The sequence below is a fragment of the Piliocolobus tephrosceles genome, chromosome 6 (genome assembly GCF_002776525.5).
Source record: "Piliocolobus tephrosceles isolate RC106 chromosome 6, ASM277652v3, whole genome shotgun sequence".
Taxonomy (NCBI): domain Eukaryota; kingdom Metazoa; phylum Chordata; class Mammalia; order Primates; family Cercopithecidae; genus Piliocolobus; species Piliocolobus tephrosceles.
The window spans coordinates 101614401-101627995 of record NC_045439.1 but is presented as its reverse complement, the minus strand read 5'-3'; the positions used below and the strand labels follow the sequence as shown (position 1 = coordinate 101627995).

At 41.6% G+C, this 13595-nt stretch overlaps 1 protein-coding gene and 1 pseudogene across 4 annotated transcripts in view; one reads left to right on the top strand and one right to left on the bottom strand.

Annotated features, from left to right (window-relative positions):
* ZNF609 (zinc finger protein 609) overlaps nucleotides 1–13595 on the top strand; it is a 240215-nt gene that overhangs the window by 61814 nt on the left and 164806 nt on the right. The gene's annotated exons all lie outside the window — the stretch shown is intronic.
* LOC111521725 lies at nucleotides 6397–7404 on the bottom strand (annotated as a pseudogene).

The following is a 13595-nucleotide window of genomic DNA, read 5'->3' as shown; positions in this document are numbered from 1 at the left end:
CTTTAAGCATCCTTAATTTTTCCATTAGAGATCTGACCTGGTTTGGCCCTGCTTTGCTAGATTTTCTTACAATTGATGTGATCTCACCGTGGACTATGAAACTTATCTTCTGTGTTTAGCTTTTTATAACTTGTCTCAAACCAATTTTTTATCTTTATTTGTGATTGTCTTCAGAAGTCTGGGTGTTTGTTTTTTTAAACTGATGGTGGTGAGTATGTAGGGGGAGAGTAGTTTTACAATTTTTAAAGACTTAATGTTGACCTGCTTTCTTCTCTTTGGAAAGAGATGTCTGTGATGTCAGTTAACATAATTTACTTTTGTTGATAAGCTTGCTCAATACATAAGCTTATGAGATTTCTAGTTGTATAAAAAGGAAAGGGCTGTCTTTCATGTTTTCTTTTCCTCTGCTGGAGTAACATTTTAGTTAAGGAAGTTGCACAAAAACAAACCCATCTTTTTTCTGTGTAATTTTCTATATGGATTTCTATGTTGAACAGCCTAGACCTTTTGTCTGTTCAATGTTTACATAGATGTTTAGATTTAACTTTTAATACATTTGTGGTTAAAAAAAAAAGGAAATTTTGGTGCAATAGAGAAATGTATTTTGGATTTATTTATTGTTTCTTTTAAATGTTAAAATGAGGCAGGAATACAGTACTTTCAGCCTATTATCTAAGAGTACTCTTTGACATTTATAATATCAGGTATAGGCATTTCCAAAAGAAATCTTCTTTAACATACCATACCCTTAATGATCTTTTGACAGGACAGAAATGGGGAGAAATGTTAGCAGGGTATATTTTAATTTATATTCTCTAAAAGTATACATTCTATACTATGACAAATTATTATAGATTTTATTTTCTTCTGTGTTTAGCTTTTTATAACGTATCTCAAACCAATTTTTTATCTTCATTTGTGATTGTCTTCAGAAGTCTGGGTGTTTGGTTTTTTTAAACTGATGGTGGTGAGTATGTAGGGGGAGAGTAGTTTTGCGATTTTTAAAGACTTAATGTTGACCTGGTCAAAACTTACCTCAAAAATTGGTTTGAGATTAGTTATAAAAAGCTAAACACTCCTTGCATAACTGGAGAGAAAGAGCTTCCAATTAAAGTAATTATGCTAGCAGCTCTGAGACTACTCTTTGGAACTGTTGTCAGCACTTTGGTTTGAAGAAATCAGACAGAATTGACTGCCTAATAGTAGGCTTTTACCAAGAGCCTGACATAAGAATTTCAGGAAATCTGGGAAAATCTTTGAAAATCTTCTATATTATAGGCTGGGCACAGTAGCTCAAATCTGTAATCCCAGCACTTTGGGAGGCTGAGGCAAGAGGATCACTTAAAGTGAGGAGTTTGAAACCAGCCTGGCCAACATGGTGAAACCCTGTCTCTAAAAATATAAAATTAGCCAGGTGTGGTGATGCACACTTGTAATCCCAGCTACTTGGGAGACTGAGGTGAGAGGATCGCTTGAACCTGGGAGGCAGAGATTGAAGTGAGCAGAGATCACGCCATTACACTCCAGCCTGGACAACAGAGCGAGACTCCGTCTCAAAAAAAAACAAGAAAAGAAAAGAAAATCTTCTATGTTATAAACTTAAATTTCATGTGAATGGAAGATTGAGAAATGATGGCTGATGGCCTAAGCTGTGGGTAGAATTTCAGCTTTTTGCATGTTTATCAGATGGCTTGAATGTTCCTGCCTTTTCCTGGTTATTATTTTAAAAAGTAGTGTTTCCAGAACCCATCTAACAACTGATAACTGGAAAATTTTTTGTGAGAGGTTAGCTAGACAGGTTATATGGTTTTTTTTTGTTTTTGTTTTTGTTTTTCCCTCATACAGTTTTTTTTAAAAATTGAGAAATCATGTTTTCTTTTTTTTTTCAGTATACAATTCAGTGGTTTGTACTATATTCACAAACTGTGTAACCATCACATCACGAATTCCAGAATATTTTCATTTCCTCAAAAAGAAATCCTGTACCCATCAGTAGTCACCCTCATTCTTCATTTTCCTCAGTCCCCGGCAGTCTACTTCTGTCTCTCTAGGAATTTCATGTAAGTGGAGTCATATAATCTCCGGGCACAATGGCTCACGCCTGTAATCCCAGCACTTTGGGAGGCTGAGGCGGGCAGATCATGAAGTCAGGAGTTTGAGACCAGCCTGACCAACATGGTGAAACCCTGTCTCTACTAAAAATACAAAAATTAGCCGGGCATGGTGACGCTTGCCTATAGTCCCAGCTACTTGGGAGGCTGAGGCAGGAGAATTGCTTGAACCGGGAGGTGGAGGTTGCAATGAGGCAAGATTGCGTCATTGCACTCCAGACTGGGCGACAGAGCAAGACTCCATCTCAAAAAAAAAAAAAAGTGGCCTTTTGTGTCTGACTCCTTTCACTTAGCATAATTCATTTTGTAGCATGTATCAGCAGTACTCCATTCCTCTTTATGGTTGAATAATATTCCATTATGTAGATACACCACATTTGTTTATCCATTCATCAGGTGATGGATATTTGGTTTTTTCCCTTATTTTGACTGTTATGGATAGTGCTGCTATGAACATTCATATACAAGTTTTTGTGTGGACATATGTCTTCAGTTTTTTTTCATTATATACCTAGGGATAGAATTGCTGGGTTATATGGTAACTCTTTGTTTAACTTTGTTTGGAGCTGGCAAACTGTTTGCCAGAATGTAAATGACTGTGCCATTTTACATTCCCACTAGCAATGTACAAGGATTCCAATTTCCCCATACTTTCAACAATACTTGTTATTGTTCATTTGTTTAATAGCTATCCTGGTGGGTGTAAAGTGGTATCTCACAGTGGTTTTGACTTGCATTTCTTTAATAACTAATGATTCAGAGCATCTTTTCATGTGCTTATGGGCTTGTATATCTCCTTTGAAGATACCTGATTCTTTGTCGATATTTTAATTAGGTTGTCTTTGTAAGAATATATTCTGGATATTAGTGTCTTCTAAGATTTTTATGGTTATAGCTCTCACATTTAGGTCTTTGATCCATTTTGAGTTATTTTTTCTATATGGTGTGAAGTAGAGATCCAGCTTCATTCTTTTACATGTAGATATGCAGTTTTCCTAGCACCAGTTGTTGAAAAGACTATTCTTACCCTGCATTGGATTTTCTTGACATCCTTGTTGAAAGTTAATTGACCATAAATGTATGGGCTTTTGTCTAGACTCTTAGTTTTGTTTCATTGATCAAAGTGTCTATCTGTATGGCAGTATTATAATCTTGGTTACTCATCTTTGTAGTAAGTGTTGAGAATTGTGAGTCTTTCAACTTTATTCTTCTTTTTGAGATTGTTTTGGCTATTCTGAGTCCTTTGCATTTCCATATGAATTTTAGGATCAGCTTGTCAATTTCTGCAAGAAGCAGGCTGGAATTTTGATGGAGATTGTATTGAATCTGTCAGTTTGGAGAGTTCTGCAACTTAACAATATAAAATCTTCCAATCCATGAACATGAGATGTCTTTCCATTTATTTAGAACTTCTTTAATTTCCATCAATGATGTTTTGTAGTTTCAGTGTATAAATCTTGCACTTTTTTTTGAGACAGAGTCTTACTCTGTCCCCCAGGCAGGGGTACAGTGGCACAATCTTGGCTTGGCTCACTGCAACCTCCACCCACCAGTTTCAAGCAATTCTCCTGTTTCAGCCTCCCGAATAACTGGGACTACAGGTGCCCGCCACTACGCCCAGCTAATTTTTTGTATTTTTAGTAGAAATCGGGTTTCACCATGTTGGCCAGGCTGGTTTTGAACTCCTGGCCTCAAGTGATCCGCCTGCCTTGGCCTCCCAAAGTGCAGGGATTACAAGCATGAGCTACTGTGCTCAACCCTGTTTTTTCTTTTCTTTTTTTTTTTTTTTAAGCCAGTCACATTTAGGGGTTGTATACCAAAATCTTGCACTTCTTTTGTTAAATTTATTCCTCAGGATTTTATTTTTTTAGTTGTTATTGTAAATGGAATTGTTTTCTCAATTTCATATTTGGATTATTCATTGCTAGAGTACAGAAATACTATTGTTTTGTCTATACTGATCTTGTATCTTACAACCTTGTGTAATTCATTTGTTGACTCTGATATGATTTTTGTGCATTTCTTAGGGTTTTCTATATATGAGATCATGTTATCTGCAAATTGAGATCGTTTTACTTCTTACGTACAATCTCGATGTCTTTTTTCTGTATTTCTTGCCTAATTTTTCTAACTATAACCTCCAGTACAATGTTGAATAGAAGTGGCAAGAGCAGATATCCTTAACCTCTTCACTGATTATAAGGAGTAACTTTCAGTCTTAATTATTAAATATGATGTTAATTAACTGTGGACTTTTTTATAGATGACTTTTATCAATATGGGATTTTTTTTTTTCTTAGAGATGGGGTCTTGCCCTGTCATTCACAGCCTACTGCAATGGCATAATCACAGTCCACTGCAGCCTTGACCTCCCAGGCTCAAGCAATCCTCCTACCTCAGCCTTGCAAGTAGCTGGGACTACAGACACATGCCACCACATGTGGCTATTTTTGTTTTGTTTTGTTTTTGTAGACACAGGGTTTCACTATGTTGCCAGTCTAGTCTCAAACTCTTGGGCTCAAATGATCTTCCCACCTCGGCAATCCCAAAGTGCTGGGATTACAGGCATAAGGCACCATACCCAGCCCAATATGAGATTTTGAAGGGAACATTTATACTGTAGTTTGAGATTTAAAGTATGTTGATATTTTTCAGAACAAGTTAATTATTGAGGGACAAGTGAGGAAGGAGGCTTGGAGAAACCTCTGGAATGTAAAGTACACAAGATTGAGAGCACCTAGCTTCTAGTGTCCATTCCCCTACTTAAGTTGAGTAACATTGGAAATTCTATAATTCTTTGTGCTTCCTTCATTCATGCTTTCTGTTCATCACATATTTATTGATCATCTAGTTTACCAGGTATTTTGAGGATGCAGGGTGAAAAGACTAACGGCTGTCTGAGTTGTTGTCCTCAGATATCAGTTACACTCCATTCCCAACAGTTTTCTTTTTTTTCTGTAAAGATGGAGGTGTTGGGCATATGTTGATTTGTGGGGACATGTTACAGCCCTGCTTATTTTCAGAGTTCAGTATATTCTCAGTGTTAAGACCAGCCGTACACGTAAGATAGCATGAGTACTACCTATGTGTCAGTCTCTTACACAATTATTATTTCAAACTACTGTAGGTATAGCAGTGACTCCCAAATATCCATTCCCTGCCCCGACATCTTTCCTAAATTTGACCATGATTTCCAGTTGCCTGAAAGACTTCCTTGCTTACTTGTCCCAAATGTACTTCAAATTCACAAAGTTCAAAGAAAAGTCATACTTTGTCCCTAAAGTCCTCCTCTCTCCATTCCTTTCTCTAGTACTTTCTCAATTTTAGTAGTGGGAATACTTCTATCCAGTCACCCAAACTAGAAATTTGTGAGTCATCCTTGATACCTTTCCCTCACTGCTCACATCTGGTACATCACAAAGGTTCTTTAAGAGATTATCTCCTGCTTGTCTCTTGTAACTTCCCCTCTTTATACTTGTTGCCACTTCCTTTGTTCAGACCCTCATCATTTTTAACGTGGACCAAACTCTACTCTTACCCCCTTTCTTTCCCACTTGTCATTCAGGATCCAACTTAAATATCACTTTCTCTTTACAGCATATTCTTGTTAGCCAGTTCCTCAGACTTCCAAATGAAATTAAACACCTATTAATTTTATAGAAATAGTGAATATTATATAGGGGTTAATAGCACAAATTATAGAATTATACAGGCCTGAGTTTGAATCCTGGCTCCACAGAGTGAGGCTCCTATCTCACTCTGTTGCCCAGGCTGGAGTGCGATGGCGTGATCTCGGCTCACTGCAACTCCGCCTCCTGGGTTCAAGCGATTCTGCTGCCTCAGCCTCCCGAGTAGCCAGGACTACAGGTGCTTATCACCACGCCCGGCTAATTTTTGAATTTTTTAGTAGAGACAGGGTTTCACCATATTAGCCAGGCTGGTCTTGAACTCCTGACCTCATGATCCAGAATCCTGGCTCTTTTTTATTGGTGGGGGTTTTTTAAACAATTTTTATTATTACTATTTTTAATTTTTATGGGTTTTTTAATTGTTTCTTTTTTTGTTGTTGTTTGTTTTTTGTTTTTTTCGCTGAGCACAGGGGACTTTATTGATGGTACATGACAAGGTAGGGCTCCCTAGGCCCCTCCCTCTCCAAGGGGTCTGCATGGAGACTGTGAGGAGGGGAGATTCAGTCTGGTAGGGGACTGATTGTGGCAGGGACTCCCCAGCAGTGAGTGCCTCTCTCTTCCTCTCGTGCTCTCGCTGGGCTGGTGGTCCAGGGTTCTTACTCCTTGGAGGCAATGTGGGCCATGAGGTGCACCACCCTGTTGCTATAGCCAAATTCATCGTCATACCAGGAAATGAGCTTGACAAAGTGGTCGTTGAGGGCAATGGCAGCCCCAGCATCAAAGGTAGAAGAGTAGGTGTCGCTGTTGAAGTTGGAGGAGACCACCTGGTGCTCAGTGTAGCCCAGGATGTCCTTGAGGGGGCCCTCCGATGCCTACTTCACCACCTTTTTGATGTCATCATATTGGCAGGTTTTTCCAGACAACAAGTCAGGTCCACCACTGACGCATTGGCAGTGGGGACATGGAAGGCCATGCCAGTGAGCTTCCCGTTCACCTCAGGGATGACCTTACCCACATCCTTGGCAGTGCCAGTAGAGACAGGGATGATGTCCTGGAGAGCCCTGCAGCTGTCACGTGACAGTTTCCCAGAGAGGCCATTTACAGTCTTCTGGGTGGCAGTGATGGCGTGGACTGTGGTCATGAATCCTTCTATGATACCAAAGTTGTTATGGATGACCTTGGCCAGGGGTGCTAAGCAGTTGGTGATGCAGGAGGCATTGCTGACGATCTTGGGGCTGTTGTCATACTTCTCATGGTTTGCGTACATCACAAACATGGGGGCGTCAACAGAGGGGACAGACATGTTGACCCTTTTGGCTCCCCCCTGCAAGTGAGCCCCGGCCTTCTCCATGCTAGTGAAGACACCAGTGGACTCCACGATGTACTTAGTACCAGCATCGCCCCATGTGATTTTGGAGGGATCTCACTCCTGGAAGATGGTGATGGGATTTCTATTGATGACAAGAGTCCCGTTCTCAGCCTTGACAATGCCATGGAATTTGCCATGTGTACAATCATACAGGAACATGTAGACCATGTAGTTGAGGTCAATGAAGGGGTCATTGATGGCAACAGTATCCACTTTACCAGACTTAAAAGCAGTCCTGGTGCACCAGGCACCCAGTACGACCAAATCCGTTGACTCTGACCTTCACCTTCCCCATGGTGTCACAGGGATGCACTGCCAATGCAAGAGAATATGCGGCTGTCTGCCAAACAGGAGGAGCAGAGACTTTTTTGAGATGGAGTTTCGCTCGTTACCCAGGCTGGAGTGCAATGGCACAATCTCGGCTCACCACAACCTCTGCCTCCTGGGTTCGAGTGATTATTCTGCCTCAGCCTCCTGCGTAGCTGGGATTACAGACATGCACCACCACCCCTGGATAATTTTGTATTTTTGGTAGAGACAGGGTTTTTCCATGTTGGTCAGGCTGGACTTGAACTCCTGACCTCAGGTGATCTGCCCTCCTCGGCCTCCCAAAGTGCCAGGATTACAGGTGTGAGCCACCTGGCCTTGTTTTTTTTTTTTTACACTCTGTCACCCTGTCTGGACTGCAGTGGTGTGATCTCAGCTCACTGCAACCTCTGCCTCCCAGGTTCAAGTGGTTCTCCCACCTCAGCCTCCCGAGTAGCTGGGACTACAGATGCATGCCGCCATGCCTGGCTAATTTTTGAATTTTTTGGTAGAGATGGGGTTTCATCATGTTGGTCAGGCTGGTCTCAAGCTCCTGACCTCAAGTGATATGCTTGCCTCTCAAAGTGCTGGGATTATAGGCATGAGCCATGGTGCTGGGCCTGAATCCTGGCTCCTAATAGCTGTATGGCCTTGAGCATATTACCTAGCCTCTGGGCCTCAGTTTCCTTTTATCTGTAAAGTAACACTGATAAAACTACTTCATAGAGAAGTGAAGATTAAATGCAATTACAAAGGTTATAATTATACTATCATGGCTACAATATATTGAACATACATTATTTGCTAATCACTGTGCTAAGTATAATACTTGATACTTACATGGAAAGTAGTTAGGTCAATGCCTAATATTTAGTAGGTATTCAGTAAACAAAAGCTAGTATTTTCTGTGTGGTCTTCTTCCATTCTTAGCATCTTAAGGGCAAGAACCATGTCTTATCTTTGTGACTGACAGTATGGTAGATAACAATAAACAGTTGTTGAGTTTGAATTTATTTAATGGGATTTGAGTAACTGCCAAGAGGTCTTCTTTAGTATAATATTCCCTGCTAACTTGACTGCAATTCCTTTGGAATTGAAGGTTTTGAGTTTTCTATTAAAGTACACATACCTCTAGAGAGAAGTAATACTTTGAGCTATTATCAACAGTCATCTCATGGGAATCAGTTGTTTATCAGCTGCTTTCAAATCTGAGAAAGATCTTGCAGGATGAGACTTGGCTAGGAATGAAAGAAGAGGGGAAAAAGAGACCTGAGCTCACAATATCATGTGGAACAAAATCACTCTTTTTTTTTTTTTTTTTTTTTGAGACGGAGTCTCGCTCTTTCGCCCAGGCTGGAGTGCAGGGTCTGGATCTCAGCTCACTGCAAGCTCCGCCTCCCGGGTTCACGCCATTCTCCTGCCGCAGCCTCCCAAGTAGCTGGGACTACAGGCGCCTGTCACCACACCCGGCTAATTTTTTTTGTATTTTTAGTAGAGACAGGGTTTCACCATGTTAGCCAGGACGGTCTCGATCTCCTGACCTCGTGATCTGCCCACCTTGGCCTCCCAAAGTGCTGGGATTACAGGCATGAGCCACCACGCCCGGCCCAAAATCACCCTTTCCTATTTGCCTCAGAATTACTCTTTTTCCTAATTTGTAATGTATATCATTCCATTTAACATACATATACTGCATTTAATAGCAATGACTCTCCTGTGGGACCATGGAATTAGATCAGCAGAAATGAGTTATTTCCATTACTTGAATTACTTAGGTTATTTAGCACTTTGTGATATTATGGGCCTGATGGCAGATTCACTCTCTATGTAGTCAATAGCTTTATATTAAGTACTGAGAGAGGATATTCTAGACCTGGTCCCTAATTTTGGCCAGCTATTTTGGCCAAATGAATGTCAGTTATCAGCTGCCGTATGAACTGCCCAGAGGATTGCTGAATACAAGATGAGATGATAAACGTAAAAACACTGAAAAGGCTACACAAATGCAAAATGGATTATTCCAGACATTATTATTATTATTATTATTATTATTATTATTATTATTATTATTATTTGAGACAGTCTTGCTCTGTCACCCAGGCTGCAGTTCAGTGGCGACAATCATGGCTCACTGCAACCTCTGCCCCCTGGGTTCAAGTGATCCTTCTACCTCAGCCTCCCAAGTAGCTGGGACTACAGATGTGAGCCACCATGCCCAGCTAATTTTTTCTATTTTTTTGTAGAGATGGGGTCTCCCTGTGTTGCCCAGGCTGGTCTTAAACTCCTGAGCTCAAGAGCCTCCCACCTCAGCCTCCCAAAGTGCTGGGATTACAAATGTGAGCCATTGTTCCCAGCCTTATTTCAGACTTTAACACATGAGCTTGGAAAACTCAATGTTGTGGGCCTCCATTTCCTTATCTCTAAAATGAAAGACTTGGGAAAAAATTACTTCCAACACCACTGTCAACTCTAACATTTTGAGAAATTCCATCCTCTCTCTTTCTTACTTATGTCCCTTGCTTCCATATAGTCTCTTCTTAGCACAGCAGCCAAAATAATTCTTTGAAACTTGTCCATTATCACTTCTTTGCTCAGAACCCTCCATTGGCTCTTAATTTCATTCAGAGAAAAAGTCAGTGATCCACATGATCTGTGCTTCTCTCTCTGCCATACCTCTGTGGCCTTATCTCCTATTTCTCCCTACTCTCATGCCCCTCCAGCCATACTGATTCTGCTGTTCCTTGAAATGCAGCTCCTCTTGCCTTGGGTCTCTTACATCAAAGGTTCTGGCTACTAGCATTCTTTTTTCACAGTTAAGTATGTAGCATGGCCAACTCCCTCATTTCTCTCAAGTATTCATTCAAATGTCAACCTATTTGAAATTGGCAACCACCTCTGTACCCTCCTTTTATCCTGTCCCATTATTTTTTCTCAAAGCACTAATTTTTTTAGTTTACTATTTGTATACTTTATTATGCTTATTGTTTATTATCTGTCTGCTAGAATGTAAGCTCTACCAGGGCAGAGATTTTGTTTTGTTTTGTTTTGCTTTGTGAATCTTTGTTTCCCAAGCACCTATAATAGTACCTGACCCAATAAATATTTATTAAACATATGAATGAACTGTGCAAAATGGTAAATACTAATCTCTTTTTTAGCTGATGTGAGCCTCAGTTGACTGATTTATGAAATGCTGGTTTATTCTCCATCTTTTTTGTTAGAGGCATTCCTCAAATGTCTGGTAGTGCTTGGTTGTCTGCTCATGTTTTAAACATCTTTAAGATGGAGCGCTGAAAGTTATATTTGAAGCTGTGAGTGCATTTGCAGGACATATTTATGGTGAGCTTCACAGCGCGATGACTGTTAAGTTGGGAAACCCCAGATGTCAAGATCTTTAGGTGTTTCCTCATAGGCTTACCAGATTTCTTAGAAAAATAACAAGCCCCTTCCAATCTTCCTGGAGAGTAAAGATTTCTTTGAGCTAGGTGAAAAAGAGGACTAGGGCTTCAGCCTTCAGCATTCAGTATGTTTAAATCTACATCTAATCTCCTTATTTTAGGTATGGTACTCATGTCCTCCACTATGTCTGGAGCACCCTGGTCCAGAGATCCTCTATTTGAGCTTTCTCTATTTGAGAAACTAGCATCTCTCGTTTTTGGGGTCAGGGGTGGTATCTGAGTGAGAAAAGGAATTAAATAAATAATTGCTGCCTTTTTTTTTTTTTTTCTTTAGACAGAGTCTCACTCTGTCACCAAGGCTGGAGTGCAGTGGCGCCATCTTGGCTGACTGCAACCTCTACCTCCCATGTTTAAGCGATCTTCCTGCCTCAGCCTCTTGAGTAGCTGAGGCCACAGATGTTTGCCACCACACCTGGCTAATGTTTGTATTTTTAGTAGAGATGGGCTTTCATCATGTTGTCCAGGCTGGTCTCGAACTCATGGGCTCAAGCCACCTTCCCATCTCAGCCCCCACAAAGTACTGGGATTACAGGCATGAGCCACTGTGCCCAGCCATAATTGCTTCTTATATAGTTTTCAGTCTGTTATTCATCCTAAATCATCGGTTTCACATCTTGAGTCATCTGGTACTGCCAGTTTCTAAGCTTTTAGGAGAAGATTCTGTAGTGTTGATTGGTATAGTTCAAAGTTTCTTTTTTTTTTTTTTTTTTGAGACGGAGTCCTGCTCTGTCGCCCAGGCTGGAGTACAGTGGCGGGATCTCAGCTCACTGCAAGCTCCGCCTCCCGGGTTTACGCCATTCTCCTGCCTCAGCCTCCGGAGTAGCTGGGACTACAGGCGCCCGCCACCTCGCCCGGCTAGTTTTTTTTTGTATTTTTAGTAGAGACGGGGTTTCACCATGTTAGCCAGGATGGTCTCGATCTCCTGACCTCGTGATCCGCCCGTCTCGGCCTCCCAAAGTGCTGGGATTACAGGCTTGAGCCACCGCGCCCGGCCAAAGTTTCTTTCTATTGCATGCTTATAATTCAATATAGCATTCTTAGGTTTGCTTAGTCAGTTATCCTTCCTTCGTTTGCTTTCCAAGTTCCAAAATATTGTTGTCTCCTCCTTAGTTCATCCCCCTACTTGTGGGTTTAAGTCTTTTAAAATTCTTTATTGTGTTAGTGTGGTTTTTGTCTACTCTATTTATTGAAACTATTTTCTTGTCTGCCATTTTTCTTGTTTGCTTTCAATTGACAATTTCAATGAGATAACTGTAGAATCACATGTAGTTTATAAAACAATACACACAGGCCGGGCGCGGTGGCTGAAGCCTGTAATCCCAGCACTTTGGGAGGCCGAGACGGGCGGATCACGAGGTCAGGAGATCGAGACCATCCTGGCTAACATGGTGAAACCCCGTCTCTACTAAAAATACAAAAAACTAGCTGGGCGAGGTGGCGGGCGCCTGTAGTCCCAGCTACTCAGGAGGCTGAGGCAGGAGAATGGCGTAAACCTGGGAGGCGGAGCTTGCAGTGAGCTGAGATCTGGCCACTGCACTCCAGCTCGGGCGACAGAGCAAGACTACGTCTAAAAAAAAAAAAAAAAAAAAAAATACAGAGAGATCCCTTGTACATTTTACCCAATTTCCTCCAATAGCAACATTTTCCAAAACTAGTATAACAACCAGGATATTGGTATTGATACAGTCCACCAATCTTACTCAGATTTGCCTTGTTTTGCTTATTCATGTCTGCGTATGTGTGGTTGTTTCTATACAATTTTATATCACGTGTAGGTTTCTGTATCCACACCACTGTCAAGACTGAACAGTTCCATCAACACAGCAATCACTGTTATTAACCTTTTTTTTTTTTCCTTTGAGACGGAGTTTCACTGTTGTTGCCCAGGCTGGAGTGCAATGGCACAATCTCAGCTCGCCGCAACCTCTGCCTCCCGGGTTCAAGCGATTCTCCTACCTCAGCCTCCTGAGTAGCTGGGATTGTAGGCATTCGTCACCATGCCTGGCTAATTTTTGTATTTTTAGTAAAGATGGGGTTTCACCATGTTGGCCAGGCTGGCCTCGAACTCCTGACTTTAGGTGATCCGCCCACCTCGGCCTCCCAAAGTGCTGGGATTACAGGCTTGAGGCACAGCGCCTGGCCGTGTTAACTTTTTTATACCATACCCACTTTCCCTGCATATGTGAATACAGTATTTTCCCACCTCCATCCCTAATCTCTTTTTTTTTTTTTTGAGACGGAGTCTCGCTCTGTCACCCGGGCTGGAGTGCAGTGGCCAGATCTCAGCTCACTGCAAGCTCCACCTCCCGGGTTTACGCCATTCTCCTGCCTCAGCCTCCCGAGTAGCTGGGACCACAGGCGCCCGCCACCTCGCCCGGCTAGTTTTTTTTTTGTATTTTTTAGTAGAGACGGGGTTTCACCGTGTTAGCCAGGATGGTCTCGATCTCCTGACCTCGTGATCCGCCCGTCTCGGCCTCCCAAAGTGCTGGGATTACAGGCTTGAGCCACCGCGCCCGGCCCATCCCTAATCTCTTATAACCACTAACCTGTTCTCCATTTCAAAAATTTTGTTACATAAAAACTGTTATTTAGGCTGGGCGCGGTGGCTTATGCCTGTAATCCCAGCACTTTGGGAGACCAAGGTGGGTGGATCACTTGAAGTCATAAGATTGAGACCAGCCTTCCCAACATGGTGAAACACCATCTCCACTAAAAATACAAA